Source organism: Lolium perenne, chromosome 2, assembly GCF_019359855.2.
Source record: "Lolium perenne isolate Kyuss_39 chromosome 2, Kyuss_2.0, whole genome shotgun sequence".
Taxonomy (NCBI): Eukaryota; Viridiplantae; Streptophyta; class Magnoliopsida; order Poales; family Poaceae; genus Lolium; species Lolium perenne.
The window spans coordinates 113,022,283-113,045,726 of record NC_067245.2 but is presented as its reverse complement, the minus strand read 5'-3'; the positions used below and the strand labels follow the sequence as shown (position 1 = coordinate 113,045,726).

Below are 23,444 nucleotides of genomic sequence, written 5' to 3'. Positions count from 1 at the left end.
ACCAGATCGAACCAGAGTCGGAAAGGGGCGACGAGGCGGCCAGACCATAGGCCGGCGCGGGCCCAGGTCAGGCCGCGCCGGCCTATGGTGGCACGCCCTCGTGCATCTTTTCCACTCCGTTTCGAACTCGTAATTTTTCATATTTTCCAAAAACAGCAAAAATATAGTTCGGAAAGTAAATTGCGAACTTTTCATTACCAGTACTGTTACCTATTCAAAGTCGAGTTCTGGCGGACTGTCAATTTGTCCTTTGATGAAAGCCTCCGGTGTTTCCACTCGAATAATATCAACATCAACATTATAAGAATCACCTGAGATATAATGCTTGAGTCTTTGTCCATTCACCACTTGCGTAGCATTGCCTTGGAGAGAGCTAATTTTAATTGCTCCTGAACGATACACCTCCTCAACAACGTATGGTCCTTCCCATTTCGAGAGTAATTTCCCTGCAAAGAATCTGAGACGAGACCGATACAATAGGACTTTATCCCCAATATTAAATTCTCTTTTGATAATCCTCCTATTGTAACGGCCCAGGATCATACCCCTAATAGATTTGCTTGTTCCTTTTCTTTTATGCATCACCATGACATCATGCATCATATCATCCATATTTTTACAAAATAAAATTATTTAAATCAAATCTATTTTAGTTTTCTGTTGTATGGTTCTATAAAAACCCTCCCGTGTGTGTCTTCTTATTTAACCAAACCCCAAGTCAGAGTATTTTGGAACCATGCAAATTTTCTTAAAATAAAATTAAACTTTTGAAATGTTTTTCCAAATCTCTCCCCTCACCCTCTACCTTGCCCCCAAAAGATTTCAGCAAGAAAACGAAGAGGAGGCACAAGCAATTCAGAGAAGAGAAAAGAAGCCAACAGGAACCAACGCAGATCATTTTGCCTTGGTGGTCTTCTTCTGTCACGCAGGGCGCATGACTACAACCTCCTCCGCGCTGTCGTGCGCTCCTCCTCCACCTCTACTTGCACCTGCTCCTCCTTATCCCCAAAACAGAGCCCAAGCAAACCCTAGTTCCCTTCTTCCCCCTCCATGCGCCGCGACCAGTTCCCCTTCTCCACGCAGGACTGCAGACAAGGATATGCAGCGGCAGTTTTGGAACAAATTCAGACATATCCTGAGCTCCGCCGGAAGAAATCGACGTCGACCCGTCGCTCCGGCCATCTCCCGGCACCGTCGACCCCTCCACAAGCATCCTGGTAATCTCCACGTTCACCTGGACCTTTCCATCGACTTCCTTCATCTCCTTATCGACCTGCCGACGGTGACGCTGTTTTGCCGCAGGACCTCGTCGCCGGCGACTCTCCGTTGATCCTCGGTCCCAGCGCCTACTCCACCACGTCCGCCCTGCCGAGACGCATGTCCGGTGCCGTTTTCTTCCTCGCCGTTCGCCCTCCATCGCCAGGGTTGTGCTTGTCGTCATCTACTTTGATCCCTGCGTCCCCCGCTGTTATGCATCTCTGTCAGATAGAGTTATCTTCGACAGTTGCTTGGTCCAAAGATCCACAGTGTCTGAACCATCTCAACATCTGAATTTCAGATCGACTAGTTCGTGCCTTAGTTTCAGCCGTGAGCTCCTTTGTTCAAATCCCCAAAGCTGCCAATTAAATTCATCATTTCTTTCCTTGTTTTGTTCAGATGTCGCGCCTGAAGTTGGTTCTTTTGTACACGAGAGCAAACTAAATCAGCATCGTCAAAGCAGTATGGTGGCCAGGGCCTTGAACTCTTTCTAGTTGGTATGTGCTAATCTCGTCGCCCGTGCCGGCTAGATCGCCCGCAGCTTTCCTTGTTCAGACTTCAGAGGTCACCCGACCTGTGCTGACCTGCACATGCACGAACCATCCCGAAGTTCAGATACCTGGCTAGGCAAGTCACTTCTTTTTCTTGGTTTCATACAAATCCTCCTTGTTTCATCTGTCTTTGACTGGGGCGTTCCTCTCAGGAGAAAAACGTATCAGCAGCTACATCCAATTCCATGTCCTCGTGTTAGTTTGCATCACACCTAATAAATAAACGCGGAGTATTTTGGAATTGCCGGATACGGTTTTCCGCTCCGTTTAAATTGTGTAGCTCACCCCTGTCATGTTGCTATGTTAATCCACCCTTAACTTTGCCGGTAGAAAATGCAACTCCAACATAATTTGTTTGTTCGGGATTTCGATTCCGATTAAATTGGATAAGTTGCATCGCATCATAATTGCCATGTCATGCATGTCATGCATATTATCTGCTCATGCTGATTCTTCTTCGTAGTAGTAAGACTTGCATATGTTGTTTGTCCAGCATTTGCTTCTTTCCGGATAGGATCACGAAGTGGTGCGGTGAGATACGACAAGTTCTCCGGATGTCCCTCGGCAATCTTTAACAGGCAAGCATTTTCCCTTATACTTCTGCCTCTGCAGAAGTCGCTCACCTATTTTATTTTGCCTTCTCCCTCATGCTATCCTTAAGTTGCGTTCTTGTCACGTGTCCCTTCCACTTGTTACCTCAAGCAGCCTATATTGCCTCCACCAACCACCTACGGCTATTGTTTGGTTTCGGGTCTGCCTTGCGAGTCGTAGTGCATGCTAGTGCTTTTTATATCTCGTTACCGTTAATGCTATCTTATCGGGTTATCTGTTGGGGAATCATGACACATGGTTCATGGTTATATTTGTTGAGGATATCATGGTTACTTGTTAATAGTTGTTAGCGGAGGCATCGGTGGGTCAACTGATCGTTTTGTGACGGCTCACTTGTATTTCTTTAAAACCTAGGACCCCGAGTTCTTGTTATCTGTTCCGAGACTGAGCGCTCTAACCACACGTGGGTATGTTTCTGGGTCTCCCCTCGACCACTGCCGGAATCTACAGCTTTGTCCAGTGGCCACAATTAGTTTGCAATGTTTTACCATTTGTTGTTGCGTGCATGCCAGCCTGTTACTTATTTACTTTGGGAAGCCCCTGGGTGCCTTGTATCCCTTGTTTCTGGTATGCACGCATAGGTCGCGGAGCCGCTGCGAAGTGGTTTATCGCCCCAGTGTGTGTTTAAACCACCTAGTACGCTGTCGCAAACAGCTAGGTCCGCTTCGGAGATACGGCCGGACTTCGATACGGGTTCAACTTGGTTAGGTGGCTTCCTGAACATTGTTGTCGTGAAGAAGAGTGCGAGTCGTTATATCCACCTGTCGCAAGTGGGTTGATCGTGCGTGTGGGCACATTTGGGCACCCCTGCAGGGTTAAATCTTATCGATAAGCCGTGTCCGCGGTTATGGACGACTTGGAGCTGTATGACTCGATCATAGACAACTTACACATGTTGTTTCAATACTAATAACTTGCATAGTAAGATAGAACAACTTAAATAATAACTGGTTAAAACTTGTCAACCGTGTGAGTGCCTTTATAAGTACTTCTTGGCGAAGGGGGAACACATCGGCTGTGTTATGTTTGTAGAGTATAGAAATGTTAGTTGTGCGCTCTCTCACCTTCTCTGTTTAGACGAATGTTGCAGAGTGTCTCTATAGGTTTTTAGTGCTTGCGCGCTGCCGCTTAACCCTACCATATTGCCTATGACGTTCCTCTTGCGTCCTCTAAGTCCCCTGCGTGCCTCAAGTACAAAGGACGACTGGTTGACGAATGCTTATACGTCTTGAAGTCTTGTTAAGTACGAACCCGTACTTATTGCTGCTTCTACGGGATATAACCGGGCAGGTATGAAGATCATGTTCGATGAAGAACGACGCTAGCAAGGTTACCCTTCCGGCTTGGCCTGGGCAGGGTTATGGACGCCACTGGTTATCTTCAGGACTCTTAGTCCAATTTGTATCTTGTCCGTACTCGGATGTATTTGATCTTCTGTATGATTTGGATCTTTGTATGTATCTATTTGTATATCTTGACTCGATGAAGTCGTTGTTGTAATATATATGTATCTTGTGGGCTCTATTGTAACCCTGTTGTAATGTTACCTCTCGTGAATGATTCCACCCGCATCGCGTGCATGCTTCGGCGTGTACGAGGCGCTTGGTGGTGCGTCTCCTAAAATCGATATCGTGCGGATTTCGGCGGATTCGCTGGGATCCTCATGGTACCGGTTTTGGGGCGTCACACCTATCATGCCATTTTTTAACTTTCTCTTTAAAGAGTTTAGCATTTTCATAAGCTTCACTTCTCCATTCATCTAGAGAACTTAATTGCAACAACCTCTTATCACCGGCAAGTTTAGGATCTTTATTTAATTCTCTAACTGCCCAATAAGCTTTGTGCTCTAGTTCTAAAGGTAAATGACAAGCTTTCCCATAAACCATTTTATAAGGTGACATTCCCATGGGATTTTTATAAGCAGTTCTATAAGCCCATAGTGCATCCTTCAATTTACTAGCCCAATTCTTTCTAGTTTTATTAACAGTCTTTTGCAAGATAGATTTAATCTCTCTATTTGATAATTCTACTTGACCACTAGTTTGAGGATGATAAGCGGAAGCAATTCTATGATTAATACCATACCTAGCAAGAGTTTTTCTAAAACCTCCATGAATAAAATGAGAACCTCCATCAGTCATAATATATCTAGGCACTCCAAATCTAGGAAAAATAATGTCTAAAAGCATTCTTAAAGAGGTCTCACCATCAGCACTTTTTGTAGGTATGGCTTCCACCCATTTAGTAACATAATCAACAACAACAAGTATATGAGTGTTACGTTCTGAAGACGGAAAAGGTCCCATGAAGTCAAATCCCCAACAATCAAATGGTTCAATAACAAGAGTATAATTCATAGGCATTTCATTACGTCTGGAGATATTACCAACCCTTTGGCATTCATCACAAGATAAAATAAACTTTCTCGCATCCTTGAAGAGAGTTGGCCAATAAAAACCTGATTGTAGAACCTTTTGCGCGGTTCTTTCTCCGGCGTGATGTCCTCCATAAGCACTACCATGACATTTACTCAATATCTCTTGTTGTTCATATTCGGGAACACATCTTCGCATAATACCATCCACTCCTTCTTTATATAAGTGTGGGTCATCCCAGAAATAATGCCTCAAGTCATAAAAGAATTTCCTCCTTTGGTGAGCTGAAAAGGTTGGAGGCAAGTACTTGGAAACAATAAAGTTAGCATAATCAGCATACCAAGGACTGTCTCGCGAGCTCACCTTTATTACAGCCAATTGTTCATTTGGAAAACTATCATTAACAGGAACAGGATCATAAGCAATATTTTCCAATCTAGACAAATTATCAAAGAACAGGATTATCAGCACCTTTCCTATCTACAATATGTAAATCAAATTCTTGCAAAAGAAGTACCCATCTAATAAGTCTCGGCTTAGCATCTTTATTTGTCATAAGGTATCTAATTGCAGCATGATCAGTATGAATCATAACTTTTGAATCAACAATATAAGATCTAAACTTATCACAAGCAAAGACTACAGCTAACAATTCCTTTTCAGTAGTAGTATAATTTCTTTGAGCAGCATCAAGAGTTTTACTAGCATAATGAATAACATTCAGTTTTTTGTTTACCCGCTGTCCAAGAACAGCGCCTACAGCAAAATCACTAGCATCACACATAATTTCAAATGGTAAGTTCCAATCAGGAGGTTCAACTATAGGAGCAGTTGTTAAGGCTTTCTTTAGAGTTTCAAAAGCTTCCTTACAATCATCATCAAAAACAAAAGGTACGTCTTTTTGAAGAAGATTAGTAAGAGGCTTTGAAATCTTGGAGAAATCTTTAATAAATCTCCTATAAAACCCAGCATGACCAAGAACACTACGAATACCTTTAACATCCCTCGGATAGGGCATCTTCTCAATTGCTTCAACTTTAGCTCTATCAACTTCAATACCTCTCTCAGAAATTTTATGTCCCAATACAATTCCTTCATTAACCATAAAGTGGCATTTCTCCCAATTAAGAACAAGGTTAGTTTCTTCACATCTCTGCAAAACTTTATCAAGGTTTCGCAAGCAACTATCAAAAGAATTCCCATAGACGGAAAAATCATCCATGAATACCTCTACAATACCCTCGCAAAAACCATGAAAAATAGCAGACATGCATCTTTGAAAAGTAGCAGGAGCATTACATAAACCAAAAGGCATACGTCTATAAGCATAAGTTCCATAGGGACAAGTAAAAGTGGTTTTCTCTTGATCTTTAGTTTTAACAGCAATTTGTGAAAACCCAGAATAACCATCAAGAAAGCAAAAATGAGTATTTTTAGACAATCTTTCTAGCATTTGATCAATAAATGGTAAAGGGTAATGATCTTTCTTAGTAACTTTATTAACTTTTCGAAAATCAATGCACATTCTATACCCTACAACTACTCTTTGAGGGATGAGCTCATCATTATCATTAGGCACAACAGTCATTCCTCCTTTCTTGGGAACGCAATGCACAGGACTAACCCATCTACTATCAGCAATAGGATATATAATACCAGCTTCAAGAAGTTTTAATACCTCATTCCTTACCACCTCCTTCATCTTCGGAATTAGACGACGCTGATGTTCAACAACAGGCTTTGCATCATCTTCCATATTAATAGCATGTTGGCAAATAGAAGGAGAAATCCCCTTCAAATCATCAAGAGTGTAGCCAATAGCTCCTCGGTGTTTCTTCAATATTTCCAATAACCTTTCTTCCTCAATCTCTGAAAGCTTAGAACTAATAATAACAGGATATATTTTCTTATCATCAATATGAGCATATTTAAGATTATCAGGTAAAGGCTTTAAATCAAAAACAGGATCTTCCTTTGGTGGCGGTGTTGTACCCAAATCTTCCACCGGTAAATCATGCTTGAGAATAGGTTGGCGAAGAAAAATTTCCTCAAGCTCATCTCTTTCTTTCCTAAAAACTTCACTCTCGCTATTCTCCAAATGTTGCTGCAAAGGATTATTAGGAACAAGAACAATAGATGCACACTGTTCCATTTTAAAATCATTACTAGGCAAATCAGCTTTATAGGGAGTTTTGGTAAATTTAGAGAAATTAAACTCATAAGATTCACCAGCAAATTTAGTCAAAATTTTCTCTTTCTTGCAATCTATAATAGCTCCACAAGTATTTAGAAAAGGTCTACCAAAAATGATAGGACAATAATCACTAGCAACAGAACCAAGTACCAAAAAGTCAGCAGGATATTTAATCTTACCACATAGAACTTCTACATCTCGGACAATACCAATTGGAGAAATAGTTTCACTATTAGCCAGCTGAATAACCACATCAATATCTTCAAGTTCACAAGAATCAATTTCGTGCATAATGTCCGTGTAAAGCTCATAAGGAATAGCACTAACACTTGCACCAATATCACATAAACCATAATAGCAATGATCACCAATTCTAACAGATAGCATAGGAACACTAACTTGTTTGGGTTTATTAGGATGTGAAACAATATTAGAAGCATCTTCACAGAAAATAATATGACCATCCTCCACATTTTCAGTCACAAGATCTTTAACTATTGCAACAGCAGGTTTACCTTTTATTTGTTCTTCAGGTTCTACAGGTTTCTTTTCACTTTTATGAACCGCACTATTTATAACAGAGTACTCCTTCATTTTAGCAGGGAAAGGAGTTTTTTCAATATAAGCTTCAGGAATAACATGATCAGCAGTTTCAACTACAACGCATTTATTAATAGATGAATCAATTTTATCTTTATACGGTTCATGATACTTATCAAAATTCTTCTTTGGCAATTCATAATGAGAGGCAAAAGCTTTATAAAGATTTGCAGCAACTTGAGAATCAAGACCATATGTAGCACTCATATTACGAAATTTATCAGTATCCATAAAAGCTTCAATGCATTTATAATCATAAATTATACCTGATTCTCTATCCTTGTCGTTCTCCCAACCTTCAGTATTTTCTTGGATCCGATCAAGAAGGTCCCTTTTAAACTCTTCTTTGTTGCGTGTAAATGATCCAGAACAAGAAGTATCCAGCAAGGTCTTGTCTTGAAAAGAAAGTCTTGCATAGAAGTTATCAATAATAACATTACCAGGAAGCTCATGAATGGGGCATTTGAGCATTAAAGACTTCAATCTCCCCCAAGCTTGGGCAATACTCTCTCCATCATGAGGCCAAAAATTATATATGCGATTCCGATCCTTGTGAATTTCACTTGGAGGATAGAACTTAGAATAAAACTGGGGCACAATATCATTCCATTCAAGAGAATCCCCATTATCCAGTAATTTATACCAATGCAGCGCCTTACCAGACAGCGATATAGAGAATAGTTTCTTCCTCACTTCATCCATAGCAATACCTGCACATTTGAATAAACCGCATAATTCATGCAAGAACAATAAATGATCTCCAGGGTGGACAGTTCCATCCCCTTCATAGCGGTTATCCATAACACGTTCAATAATTTTCATAGGTATTTTATATGGTATCACTTCCTCACCTGGCGCCTCATCCACTACCGTTGCAGTAGTAGTAGATTTCCCAAATAGAAATTGAAGAGAAGATCTCTCCATAATGACTTATAGCAGCAGGCAGAAATAAAATCAGCACAAACAGTAAAGGTTTTCCTTACCAATTCCACTTACCAATAGCGCTTCACTCCCCGGCAACGGCGCCAGAAAATAGTCTTGATGACCCACAAGTATAGGGGGTGTATCGTAGTATTTTCGATAAGTAAGAATGTCGATCCCAACGAGGAGCAGAAGGTGTTGACAAGCAGTTTCGATGAAGGATTCACTGTAAATGCTCACAAACAAGTATTCAGGGGGTTTTGATGTAACAGTTGAATAAAGTACGAGTAAGTAAAGTGCGAGAGTAACAATTGCAGCGAGTGGCCCAATCCTTTTTAGCACAAAGGACAAGCCGGTTTGATTACTTATAATGACCAAGCGTTCTCGAGGACACACGGGATTTTAGTCTAGTGCTTTCGCTACATACGGCTAAATAATCTTCATTGTTATGATAAGTGTTGTGTGGGTGAACCTATGCTAATGTACCGCCCTTCCTAGGACTAATACATACTTGTGATTATACCCCTTGCAAGCATCCGCAACTACAAGAAAGTAATTAAGATAAATCTAACCACAGCCTTAAACTCTGAGATCCTGCTATCCCTCCTGCATCGATATACCAACGGGGGTTTAGGTTTCTGTCACTCCGGCAACCCCGCAATCGGCAAACGAGTACAAGATGCATTCCCCTAGGCCCATAAAGGTGAAGTGTCATGTAGTCGACGTTCACATGACACCACTAGAAGAATGACACCACAACTTAAATATCATAACATTGAATATTACTCAACCATAATTCACTACTAACATTTAGACTTCACCCATGTCCTCAAGAACTAAACGAACTACTCACGAGACATCATATGGAACATGATCAGAGGTGATATGATGATGAATAACAATCTGAACATAAACCTTGGTTCAATGGTTTCACTCAATAGCATCAACAACAAGTAGAAATCGATACCGGGAGAGTTTCCCCTATCAAACAATCAAGATCAAACCCAAATTGCTACGGTGGTGACGGTGTCCAGCGGTGGAGACGGCGGTGATGATGGTGGAGATGATGATGATGGTGATGGAGATGATGTCCAGCTCGATGACGGTGACGATGGCGTCGATTTCCCCCTCCGGGAGGGAATTTCCCCGGTGGATTCCTGCCGGCCGGAGAGCTCTTTTCTCTCTGGTGTTCTCCGCCCCGCAGAGGCAGCTGTGGCTCTTCGCGGGGTACCCTCTGTGGCTTAGGTTTTCGGGACGAAGGGTTTCGCGAAGAAAAGGAGGCGAAAGGGGTTGTGGGGCCCCCACACCACAAGGTGGCGCGGCTAGGCCATGGGCCGCGCCGGCCTGTGGTCTGGCCCCACCTTGGGCCTTCTCAACTCCTCCTTCTGGCTTCCTTCGTCATCTTTAAAAATAGGATTTTTGGTATAATTTCCTTCCACAGTTGATCTTCCGAAATATTGCGTTCTGACGGTGCATTTTCCAGCAGAATCCCGGTTCCAGTGCTTGATCCTCCAATAATGATGAAACATGCAAAATAGATGAAATAACATAAGTATTGTGTCCCAATATGAAATATATCAATGAATAACAGCAAATTATGATATAAAATAGTGATGCAAATTGGACGTATCACTTCTTGCAACGGAAGGGAACACGGGAATACATCCTCGTTTTCGCGTGCTATCGGTTACCCCTCTAACCGAACTCCTTACTTGTGATATAACTGCCTGTGAGAGCCTTCGTGCTTGAGTTACTTGTATCCTCATATAGGTTGTTTCACCTAGTTTGCATTAGGCTCATCTTTATATTCCGCAGAGCCTAATATTGCAAAGAAAGAATTAAAATCTGTAGAAACCTATTCACCCCCTCTAGGTTTACCATCTCTGAACTTTCACACAGCCATAAACCTAGCATATGCGGGTCGTCCCAAGAGGGCGTGATATTGCGACGGCCAGTCGATGATTCAAACTCCAGTTTCTCCTTTCTGAAATTTTCTATTGTTCCAAACTGCACGTCAAGTGCAATCTTGCCCAAAGGATAGTTTGGTTTTTCGGGTGGGATGTCGTGGAAACGTGTGTCCGTTGGTGCTAGTTTGGCCAGCGAGATGTTCATTTTCCGCAATGTATCTCCGTATATGAGATTTATGCTGCTTCCTCCATCTATGAATACGCGAGAGACGTCATATCCCTCGATAACCGCTGGTAGTATCATCGCCGAATGTCCTGGCCATGGAACTTGGGGTGGGTGATCCTCTATACTGAATCATATTGGCTGACCCGTCCAATTGAGGTACTCAATAGTTGGAGGAGGTGCCAGTACTGCCATGTTCACCTGTTGAGGGATTAGCATCTGTGACCTATCTAAAGGTCTACCCTTCTGTATCATTGATATTGCTCCTCTTGTAGGGGTGAAATCACCATTGGTGTCTGGAGGCCACGCAACTTGCAATTGATGTTGGTTTGCACTAGTAATTGCGGGTGGTGGTGGAAGAGGTACATGTACATCGCTCCTGGGTCCTTGCACATATCCTATGTTTACTGCTTCCGCATGTGTGTTTTCTTTCGCCCTTCGCAGAGCTTGGAAAGTTCGGTAGTCCTTCTGGACGTTGCCTGACTATCTCCTTCCATCATTGTCGTCGTAGAAGTTCATCTGACACGTCCCGTTAAGCAAATCTTCGGGTGACACATTGTATGGCCTTGGAAACCTTGGCCGATTGTTTTATCTGCAGAAACTCGGTGCATCTCTATGATCACTTTATTGGTCATTGCTCATGTGATAGTCATCTTGATGATTTCCTCCACTATTTCCTCGGAAGCCAGCCGCTACTTGTCCGGGACCGTCATATTCCGTAAAGCTGCAGAAACGTCACATGTTCTGGTTGTTGTTTCTATTACGATCTTCTTCGGGTGACCTCTGTCATTTATTATGAACAACATCTTCTCCGTCGGCCCACCGATTTGCTATTTCCATGAGTTCTGCTATTAGTCTTGGGTTGGATCTCCCCAACTCTTCAATTAGGTCTCTCATTCGTATCCCTGCGATAAACACGTCGATTGCTCTTCCATTAGACACATTCTCAGCCGAGTTTTTGATGATACTCCACAGCTGGATGTACATTCTCATCGATTCATCCGACTTCTGCTTGCAAGTCCTTAGCTGCTCTATTGATGCTGGTTTTTTGCAGGTGGACCAAAAATTTCTCACGAACAGGTCTTCGAAGGTTTCCCGGCTATCTATGGATCCCTTTGGTAGCTTCTTCATCCAGGATCTTGCAGCACCACTTAGATGGACCTGAATGCTTTGCATAGCTGTTGCACTTGTGCCGCCCATCAATTTTACTGTCTCCAGATAGTCGACTAACCAATCCTCTGGATCTTGCAGCCCGTCGAACTTTTTATAGTTGTCGGGTAACTTGAAGCTAGTGGGAACTCGAGTTTTACGAACCCTTCGGGTAAAGCAAGGGAGTCCGCATAATTCCTCATCGCTATCTTCCGGTGTATGCCAATTTTCACGTGTTCTGTTTTCTCGACTTCTTTCATCGCGTGATCTGTCGACTCGAGCTTGAGCTACTGTGTTCCTCGCGTCGCCTTCTCTTGGAGCATCTCGCGTTGCTGCCACAGTACGTCGGGGGCTATTTTGCCTTGGGCTACTCTGGCGTGGAGCACTTTCGGGTTGTGGTGATATTTCTCTTCCTGCTATCGCCGCACCTATAACACCGTCTCCTGCCATAGCCATCTGGTATAGTGATGATCTAGGATCTCCCTGAGGTGGCCTGGACGCCATTACGAATGCGTGTGTCGCCATGTATCCTGCATCTGGTGTGTTTCGGGATGATGTGCCTCTCGTGTCTATTGACATGAAAGACAAGTCGAGGTTATAAATCAGGTTCTCCTGTTCTCCTTCGGGTTGGGCTCGTTTACCTCTATACATTGCATTGCTTGCTGTTGACGATGATGTTGAAGATGCCATCGAGATCAGAACCTTGCAGCCTCTAATTCCCACAGATGGTGCCAATTGATGAGGGATTAACTTGTCAATGCATACGTATTGTAGACTTAGGGTTTCGTAAGAAGTAGAAGGCAAGTAGATCTCGAAGGTTCAGTCGAACAAAGGTGCTCAACTCAAAGTTATGGTGGCTAGGGTTACAATGATTTTGATCCCCTCTTTCTCCCTCGGCTTCCCCTTTATATAGGAGGCGAAGCCGAGGCTTTCCCTGTCGTACAAGTTACAAACTATCGAGCCATGTTGGGTCTTTCCTATATTGATACAAGTTTCCTATTACAACTCTACTTTCCTAACCCGAAAGTCTTCAACCTTCTAGGCCTCCAAAGCTCCGAGTTCATGGCCTTCATACTTTCTTATAGACCCAGGGTACTTATTCGGCATGCCTGTTAGGCATACCTATGTCAACCACCACAAGAGAAATCCAAGAATGGTGAATACCATAAGCTTGGGAATGGCCAAGGAACTCCACTAGACATATATTACAGTTCTCGGTTTGTACACTTCTAAACTTTTTTTAGCAACATAGAATTCTTGCTAAAACTTGGAGCGTCCTTTATTTGTTTTGTGTCTAGTTTTGTTTTAAATTTAGAAAGACCATCACATTGAATACTTTTCATGCATATGAATGAGATATTGGACCAAACTATTTTTTATGAATTCCTCAATGAAAATAAGTTGCATACTATTAAATTTGAAGAGGATGCAAAATTCAAAGATGAAATTTATATTGTGTATGGTACTACTAGTTTCAAATGCTTTATTGAGTGTTGATGTGTTATGTTCCTTATTTAGGGCTACTTCTCACTAGTATACATAGATGTTTAATTTGAAGTATCATTGTTTAATGATGAATGAATAGCTCTATGGATACTATTGCATGCTTCTATGTCTCTTGCTAGCCGAAAGAAATGAATTCTCACACAAGCATAGACTTGTTTCCAATTCCACTCAAACCCAAATGTGTATCATATATACCTATATAGCACTTTCTATTCCAAGTATAGTATGTGTGTTATGCCTCCAACCATTTCAAAATGTTTCTTTTTGTGTAATTTAAAGCTAATGGGGAAGTAAGGTGTGGAAGGAAAACACCATTATGCATGTTATGGGTTTGACTGATTATGAGTGATGAGCTAGGATGGAACCATGCTGACATGGGGAACACCTTCAACATTGCACTTACATTTAAGTTGATCATCATGTACCTAGTTACTGTCGGCCATCTCGGATTAAATAAAGGTGTATTATCATATAATTAAGGACTAGAGTATGCATATTTGTTAGATAAGTGCATTGGGGTACTAACTATAACCCATGCCTACATGGTGAAAGTTTCATCACGAGCATCCTCAAAATAGGAAGAACAAAAATAAAAACAAAAAAAAATTGAAAAAAAGAAGTCAGAAAAAGGAAAAAATATTGAAAAAAGTGAGAGAGGGTTAGAGAGGATGCTCACAAGACTGTTGCCCTTGTTGTCCCGGTATGGATGGCTTAAGATGAGGCTTTTAGTCCCTTTTGTATTTTTTACAAGCTGCATGGAGGTACCCCTTTGTGTTATTCTTAGTTAAAACAATATGTGAAAGGTCTGTGATAATCTAAAGTTGAGTAATACGAGGTGTGATATTCTAAGTGTTGGGGCATGAGGCAATTCTTACTTATAATAAGTCAAACACATGAATATGTATCTCTAAAAGAAAGAGATGCATGATACCCCATCCTTATGAGTATAGTTGACATGAATTGCATATCTCAAAACCTTGTTTTATGCTCTCTTTACCTTTTTATTTTATTGGAGGTCTAGCACATATATTTCCTACTTACTTTCTTGTGTTCAAAAGTCAAGAGTATCAAAAGAAACAAAAGAGAGGACACAGAGTCTTCCAAAAAATCTCTATAGGATTTTCCCAAGCATGCTTTATGATTCATAATACGTATCATTCATTTGCTTACAATGCTATTCAATATTATGCATGGTTTGTAGAATGTAAGATTTATCACTTTATGAGTTTATCTTACTTATTGTCATTATTTATTGACTGAACCTTGTAAGACTTTGCATGATAACTTAGAAGCAATATAATAAATTTAAAAGTTCATGTTAGTTTTATCACCTTTATGCTCGAGGACGAGCATAGGTTAAGCTTGGGGATGTTGATGCATGTAAAATGCACACGTGAACTTTCTCCTTTATTAGCATGAATTCCCACATAATTGCAACATATATGATGATAATACCATGTTTTACATTGATTTATGTGGATTTACCAATGATCCCCTTTATTTGGTTCATAACTCTGCAGAACAGGAATTCCATGTGTGTGTGTAATTTTCACTTTTAGAGACCTATACAGAGTCAAATTGAGTTAGGATTTCGGGGATGTCATTTTTTCACCAGAAGAAGCAAGATGGGCTTTTCGAGCAGACCTGGAGAGGCCCGAGGGCCAAAAGAGGCCAGGTGGCATGCCCACCATGATAGGGCGCGCCACCCCCCTCTTTCGACCGTCGATCGTCCAAATCGCTTGATTCTTTCATGAATCGATGTATTTTGACCTAAAAACCACTATATATGACCCCCGAGGGTTCTCTAGAGGAGAGCGGTGCAGAAACACATAAACACGAAAACGGAGGCTGCATTAGAGAAGATTGGAGGGGGAAACTCTGTTGGAGCCGTCGCCGAAGGGATCTCCACCTTCTCCAACGTCTCCCTCATCATCACCATGATCGAGGGGGAGTAGTCCACCTCTGTACTAAGGGTTTGTGGCAGTAGTTTGATCTATTTCTCTCATATTTTTCATAGTTATTAGTGCCATATGAGCTGCCCAACATGATTATGGTCATATATGTAATACCTATGTGGTAGAAAGTTTATTCTATGATATGATGCTATGAAATTTGACTATAATTTGTGTAAGATGTATTGATAAATGCATATTATGTACCCCGTTCTTAAGTATTGGTTCTGATCCAACTTGTATGTAAGAACATGTGTGGGGTGATGTGTGTTTTAGATGGAATAGCATGGTTTTGGTGATTGGATAGTGACAAACAAATTTATGATCTATTATGGCTTTGCCTTTTCTTGTGATATGTCAGTAGGTATAAAGTGAATGCATGTGCTAAGTTCGTCACGTGACAAAAGTTATGATCTTTTTTTATCAAGGTAGCATATTTGATATTCAAACATTATGCCAAAGTACTTATGACTATACTCTGTTAATTCTTAATACAAGATTGCATGAAGTTTTTCCTGTTTTGTGGAGTATAAGAGAGATGTGTTCCATCATCTCCATGTTAGGACGTGATGCCCATACGAATGCGTATCTTAGACATGTGGAAGTTATTTTCTTCATATCTCGTTGATGAATTGTTATTGTCCTCTACAACTTAAAAGAGAGAATATTCAAGTGAATCCATGAACCCCGGTCCAATTTTAATCATAAGAAACACCTTTCCATTGGATTTATCTTACTTTTTATTTGCAGCACTATTTTAATCCGAAAATTAAAAAAAAATCTATCTTATTTGCAAACAAAACGCCAAAAAACAAACCTTTAGCACTTTTACTTAGTTTACTTTTCTTTAATTGTTTAGTTTACTTTACTCTAGTTGCTACTTATTTTTTTACTTTTACTTAAATGAAACCTTGTGCTTGAAAACCACACGGTGGAGTTGAGGACACAAGGCTTTATTTTATTTTGCAGTATTGCTAGAAGAAGAGAGGGAGAGATAACACTTCACTCCATTCCCCGAGAATTTGATATAACCCTCGAGCCATCCTTGTAGGGAGAATACTCTGCTAACACAACACTCTGCACTTGGAGTCCCAACGTCACCAGGAACACATCATTAATAATTCATGAACACACAATATCCTCAAACTGTCGCATATTCCCATTGTTTTCCCTAATTGTCACTTTAGGGTTCGCCGGTTCAACACAATAATAGGTAATACACTTTGCAAATAGATACCAAACTCATATATATGATGGAGCAATAGAAGTTTAGTGTTGAAATCATGTCACTCGGGCCCTAGCAACAAGCATTAAACATAACAAAAGTGTACCAACACTCATACAAGAATATCCTCACGAAAATAGCTCAAATATCGGTACATGCATATGGATGATTACATGATTAATCTCATCCAATCCCCATCCACCTCATATGCCTATAGAGATGTACTCACAAATGATGATGGAGAATGATCACATGGTTGTTGGTGATGACGTTGGTGGCGATGATGGTGAAAAAGACCTCGAAATACCCCTCTCTGGCATGTACATCAAGACCAATCTAACCCCCGATATGAATATTGTGGATGTGGTGGTGTTCTATTTCGCGAAAAGCTCCATCCTTCTGGATACCTAGGTTTTTCGTACATATGGGGGTACGCCAAAGGGGAGGCCGAGTCAATGCTCTAGGGTCGAAATAGCATGGGTAGCGCGCCTAGTAGAGGGGGCGCTCCACATGTCCTCTTTTGGGCCGTGTGGCCCCTTTCGTGTGATTCCAAAGCTCCAGGCCCCTTGTTTTGGTGAAAAACTTTTGTCGTATTTTTACTCGATTTTATTTCCTGTGAAAACAGACTGAAAGAAGACTTTTGCTAACAACAACGTCAGCTTCAGCTGTTTTACCCAAGTATGGTGAGGTTCCGAAGCAAAACATCGAGCAAAGTACTTGGAAAAGTAAAAGTAGATACATTTGAGATGTACCACTATGTTGTTGGTGTAGGGATTCGTTGCATAGAAAACAAAAAAAATTTCCTACCGCAAACACGCAATCCAAGCCAAGATGCAATCTAGAAGACGGTAGCAACGAGGGGATGATCGAGACTCACCCTTGAAGAGTTCCAAAGCCTACAAGATGAGGCTCTTGTTGCTGCGGTAGATGTTCACTTGCCGCTTGCAAAAGCGCGTAGAAGATCTTGATCACGGCGCCACGAACGGGCAGCACCTCCGTACTCGGTCACACGTTCGGTGTTGATGAAGTCGACGTCCACCTCCCCGTTCCAGCGGGCAGCGGAAGTAGTAGCTTCTCCTTGAATCCGGCAGCACGACGGCGTGGTGGCGGTGGTGGTGGAGAACTCCGACGGAGCTTCGCTAAGCGTGCGGGAGCGTTGGAGGAGAGAGGGGGCGGCTAGGGTTTGGGAGGGGGTGGCCGACCACTAAGGGGGTGCGGCCAGGCTGTGGTCTTGGGTGGCCGACCCCCTCCCCTTGGCCCCTCATTATATAGGTGGAAGCCCCAAGTGTTGGACTACAAGTCTTCGAATAAGACCCGAACCCAAAACCTTCCATGTGATAGGGAAACCTACCCAAGGTGGGAATCCCACTTGGGGTGGGATTCCCCCCTTCCATGTGGGGGGTTGGCCGGCCCCCTTGGTGGAGACCAAGGTGGACTCCCCCCTCCTAGGGTTGGCCGGCCATGGGAGGTGGAGTTCCTCCGGGACTCCTCCTTCCTTAGTGTTTTCTTCCGGACTTTTCTAGAACCTTCCGTAGAAACTTCCGGATCATTTTAAATCTTATAAAATGACTTCCTATATATGAATCTTATTCTCCGGACCATTCCGGAACTCCTCGTGATGTCCGGGATCCCATCCGGGACTTCGAACAAATCTTCGAACTCCATTCCATATTCAAGATTTACCATTTCAACATCAAACCTTAAGTGTGTCACCCTACGGTTCGCGAACTATGCGGACATGGTTGAGTTCTCTCCGACCAATAACCAATAGCGGGATCTGGTGATCCATAATGGCTCCCACATATTCAACGATGACTTTAGTGACTGAATGAACCATTCACATATGATACCAATTCCCTTTGTCACGCGATATTTTACTTGTCCGAGGTTTGATCATCGGTATCACTCTATACCTTGTTCAACCTCGTCTCCTGACAAGTACTCTTTACTCGTACCGTGGTATGTGGTCTCTTATGAACTTATTCATATGCTTGCAAGACATTAGACGACATTCCACCGAGAGGGCCCAGAGTATATCTATCCGTCATCGGGATGGACAAATCCCACTGTTGATCCATATGCCTCAACTCATACTTTCCGGATACTTAATCCCACCTTTATAACTGCCCATTTACGCAGTGGTGTTTGATGTATTCAAAGTACCTTTCCGGTATAAGTGATTTACATGATCTCATGGTCATAAGGACTAGGTAACTATGTATCGAAAGCTTATAGCAAATAACTTAATGACGTGATCTTATGCTACGCTTAATTGGGTGTGTCCATTACATCATTCATACAATGATATAACCTTGTTATTAATAACATCCAATGTTCATGATTATGAAACTAATCATCCATTAATCAACAAGCTAGTTAAGAGACATACTAGGGACTCTTTGTTGTTTACATATCACACATGTATCAATGTTTCGGTTAATACAATTATAGCATGGTATATAAACATTTATCATAAACATAAAGATATATAATAACCACTTTTATTATTGCCTCTTGGGCATATCTCCAACAGTCTCCCACTTGCACTAGAGTCAATAATCTAGTTTACATTTGTAAAGATATAACACCTTGACCTTCCGGTGTTTTATCATGTTTTGCTCGCGGGAGAGGTTTTAGTCAACGGATCTGACACACTCAGAAACGTATGTATTTTGAAATTCATTTGCGTCTCAACACATCACTCATTTTCGAATGAGTCGGCATTAAATATGTTTGGTCTTCTGGTGGAACCTTAATTCCGCGGTCTAAAATATGTCACTAATATTGTCACACACAATATAGCTTCAAAGTTCTGACTCTGCCAGAACTACACCAAGTTCTCAAAGAACCTCTTGACTTAACATCCTTTGTCATTGTCAAAACAATGACATACTCTGCCTTCTTTTGTAGAATCCGTCACAATATTTAGAACTCTTCTAAATCTAGCATAGACAACTTCTAGCTCATTGTGCTACCTTTTAAACAACACTTAGTCTAATTTGAGATTGAAATTTTATTTTCATATGTGACAAAACAAATATCGGTGCAACATCTTATAGCGATTTGTTTGTCATTTCTCCATACAAAACTATATATATATATATATACTTGGTTCTTCTTAAGTACTCAAGAATATTCTTACTGTTTTTCAATGATCATCACATGAATCATTCTGGTACATGCTCATAACACTTTTAGAGCATAGGACATCTGATTGTGTACATATTATTCGTGATCTATAATCACTCATGTGTTTTTACTCATTGAGTGTCAGATACACTCAAGTCTTGTTAAACCTCCACATGACAAGAACATTTTCTTAATATTTCTATATTGAACTACTTCAATATCCATCCTATGTACATTGACTTAAACTTATTTATGTGTTTCAATCTATCTTCATAGATCTTGACACTAAATTTGTTTCAGTCCATATCCTTTCATTGAAATTAATTCTCAATGAAACCTTTTTAATCAAGTATATAATTACATCATTTATAACCAACTATATGTCATCTACATAAAGTATTATAAATATGTCTCAGCGCTCCCACTTAATTTCTTGCAAATGCAAGCTTCTTCATCATCTCTGATGAAATCAAAAACTCTTTGACTATTTCATCCCGTGAAGATTCCAACTCCGTGATACTTACTTCATCCAATTGAAGTTTGTATATCTATCTAGTATTCCACGGACTAGCAAAACTTTTGGTTGTATCTTGTATACACCTTTAATACACACTTCTTATAAGTAATGTATTTTGCCATCCTACTAGCATATCTCATAAAAGAAATATGTAGTGATTACTAGAATAATCCACATAGATTATAAGCATTGCTACGGAAGATCTAATCTTATTGTAGTCAACTCTTTGAACTTTGTCGTAAACAACTTTTCAACAAGTCAAGCTTCATCAATTTTTATAGATCCATTTACTTTCAAAAAGTATTCATCTATCTTGGATTTCATGGCGTATAGCCATTTTAACGGAGTCAGGGCCCATCTGTTGACTGCCAAAACCCACCGGCGGGCAGCGACGGTCAACACAGGTAGAGCCGGGAAGAGCCTAGAGCTGCGGCTGGCTGAGACCCCTCCGAGCAACGGCCCGCAATGCTCTTCTGGTCACACGTCCGATGCGAAGTGCAAGGGCGTGCCACCTGACCTATACCTGGTCAGGAAGGTGATGGAGATGCCTCGCTTAGTTTCCTGCATGGCATACACATAAACATTAAATACGAGCCTCGATCGGCTCTCAGGTTATCCTGTGAATCGGCTCAAAGAGCCGATCCACCCATGATTCGTACGGGGTGCACGAATATATGGTGGTCCTGCTTGATCAAGATAAAGCTAATGAGATCTACGACGATTTAGGGTTTTCACCGCATAATCGGATCATCCTACTCCAGGTTGGGCCTCGCGGCCACGCACGGTGATCATAAGCCGATCCTAAACAAGGCCTAAAAACCAACATGAAGTTGATCCTCGGAACATCCTGTTTAGGACTTGCGAACGCCACCCTACGTGCCGCTGGATCCTCCCCCCCTTTGTAAGGCCTAACTATTGCAGATATTAAACTAATCCTTGTAGAACAAGGAGCAATCGTAACGGATCAGATCTACTAAATAATGATCAAGCGGGGTGCCACCCCCACACCTGAGATAGGTGTGAGGGCGGCTAGACATGCAAGGGTTGCACTACGTAAGCATGCTATACGAAGAACAATGCCAACCCTAACACATCTATGATAACTACGTTGCTCGCCATCAAAAGCGCTTCAGTACGAGCAACGCATGAACAACGTGGAGCTTGTGCTGCCTAGATCGCAAGATGCGATCTAGGCAGCATGTCGCTTACCTGATAGAAACCCTCGAGACGAAGGAGTTGGCGATGCGCCGAGATTGGTTTGTTTTGGGTTGAACGTGAGTTGTTGTTTATTCCATAAACCCTAGATACATATTTATAGTCCAGGGGACTTTCTAATTAAGGCGTGCACCTAACCGTGCACGGGTAAAACCCTAACTCCTAACTTAAGATTCGATCTAATAAATTACAAATAAATGGGCAATCTAGCCCAACTTTGCATATAAGGCCGATCTTCGTATTCTCTCCATATATAACCTTCAAGCTTATCTTGATCGTGGCCCACCTCCAACTTGGTCAAATTCTGGTGATAACACATGCCCCCCTGGTTTTGGAAATGACATTTCCAAAATCACTACGCTTTTCTTTCGTCGGGTCATGTCGTGGCAGAGCAGAACCATTGCAGCATTTTTCGTCATGATGCCCTGTCTTCTCAACTGTCCCGCGTGATTTGACCGTTGTCTTTGGGCACTGCCTCTTCGAAAACTGCTGTGGCATTGAATTTTTTCACCATAGCCCCCCCTTTTATTTAACCGCTCTGAGCAGTTCGCCACTTCATCATCCTGCTCTGTTCTGGCCATCGGCACCAAAAAACCCCCAATCTCCCACAGCCATGTCTTCCTCTTCTTCCTCCTCCTCGTCGGTCTTCCACGACTCCTCCTCCGAGCCTTCCTACGGGTCCTCCTCCTCCCGCGAGACGCCGCCGGACATCCGCGCCCCAGAAGAATGGGACCTGGAAGACCACGCCTCCTCCATCTGGTCCGAAGACGACCAGTCCCTGACCAGCGGGGATGAAGATCTTCAGTTCCTTGCCGTCGGGGAACTGGAGTCGGAAAGCGAGGACGACCAGTTCCCCTGGGACGGCTGCCCCACCTCTGAAGAAGAGGAAGAGGAAGACGACGACGACGACGACGACTCCCTCAAGGGCTACCCACCAGCGAAACGCCTCCGCATGTGGTGGGACGACGACAGCAGCGACGACGAAGACGGAGATGAAGCTCCCGTAGAGGTTTATGGGAGCAGTGACGAGGAACCCATCGGCAGCAGTGCCGATGAGAGTTCCGAGGATGACGACGAAGGAAGCGATGGCCCGTAGATTAGGATCTACTAGCGTAGGCCTAGCAGTAGTAGATTGGTCAATAGACCCTTCTTTTGTTCTTCCTTCCCTGAGAAATCGGCTCTTTCTTTGTAAGAAATCCCCTTATTAATGCAGAAATCGTCTCTCGTATCACGATTTCTGGTCTTGCTAATCTGAGCTTATTCCGCTAAAGTCGATATCAGTGTATCGGCTTTGATTTCTGAAGTCGATGCCCGTACATCGGCTGTATTTGCATACTGTTATCTTCATTCGTTTTCTCAAGTCGATGTCTGCGCATCGGCTGTGATTTTTTTTTTTTTTACTGGCCGATTTTCAAATCGGCCCCCACATCTTACTGTCCATCGTCCCACATGCTTGGGAAATATTTCTTGAGGTGTTGACCATTGACAGCCACTGGGAACTTTTCGCCGCTCAACTCTTCCAACATGTATGCATTTCCCTTCAAGGCCTGGACAACTTTGTACGGACCGTGCCAATTAGGAGACCATTTGCCATATGCCTTGTCCCTGGTTCCCAATGGCAACACAGCTTCCCATACTAGATCACCAACTTGGAATTCCTTTGGTCTAACCTTTTTATTGTAGGCACGAGCCACCCTGGCTTTGTTCTCCTTAATCTTCTCCAACGACCAAAGCCTGAGTTCTGTTGCATCCTCAATAGTGTCACTCATTAAAGCTGCATATTCCTCAGCTGTCAGATCATTCTGAAACGTGACACGTCTTGATCCAGCCGTAATTTCCCAAGGCAATACGGCTTCCTGTCCATAGACAAGCTGATACGGCGAAGTCTTTATAGCTCCATGGCACGACATGCGGTAAGCCCACAATGCTTCTGATAACTTCTCATGCCAATCCCTAGGGTTCTCGTCAATTTTCCTCTTGATCAGCTTGATCAGACTCTGATTGGACGCCTCGGCTGCCGTTAGCTTGAGCGTAGTACGGGGATGATCGGATCAGTTTAATCCCCATGTCATCACAGAACTCCCTGAATTCTTTAGAAGTAAAAGACCGAA

The 23,444-nt window shown here is 42.2% G+C and overlaps 1 long non-coding RNA gene across 4 annotated transcripts; it reads left to right on the top strand.

Moving 5' to 3' along the window:
* Window positions 1-821: 821 nt before the first annotated feature.
* LOC127333620 (uncharacterized) lies at window positions 822-2,000 on the top strand. Of its 4 annotated transcripts, none has more exons than XR_011751833.1 (3): window positions 845-1,217; window positions 1,303-1,884; window positions 1,961-2,000. It is a non-coding gene; the product is annotated as an uncharacterized lncRNA (long non-coding RNA). The 4 variants fall into 4 exon arrangements; XR_011751834.1 differs by lacking the exon at window positions 1,961-2,000 and having other exon boundaries at window positions 846-1,217; window positions 1,303-1,566; window positions 1,657-1,885; XR_007871411.2 differs by lacking the exon at window positions 1,961-2,000 and having other exon boundaries at window positions 850-1,217; window positions 1,303-1,528; window positions 1,657-1,885.
* The last annotated feature ends 21,444 nt before the right edge of the window (window positions 2,001-23,444 follow it).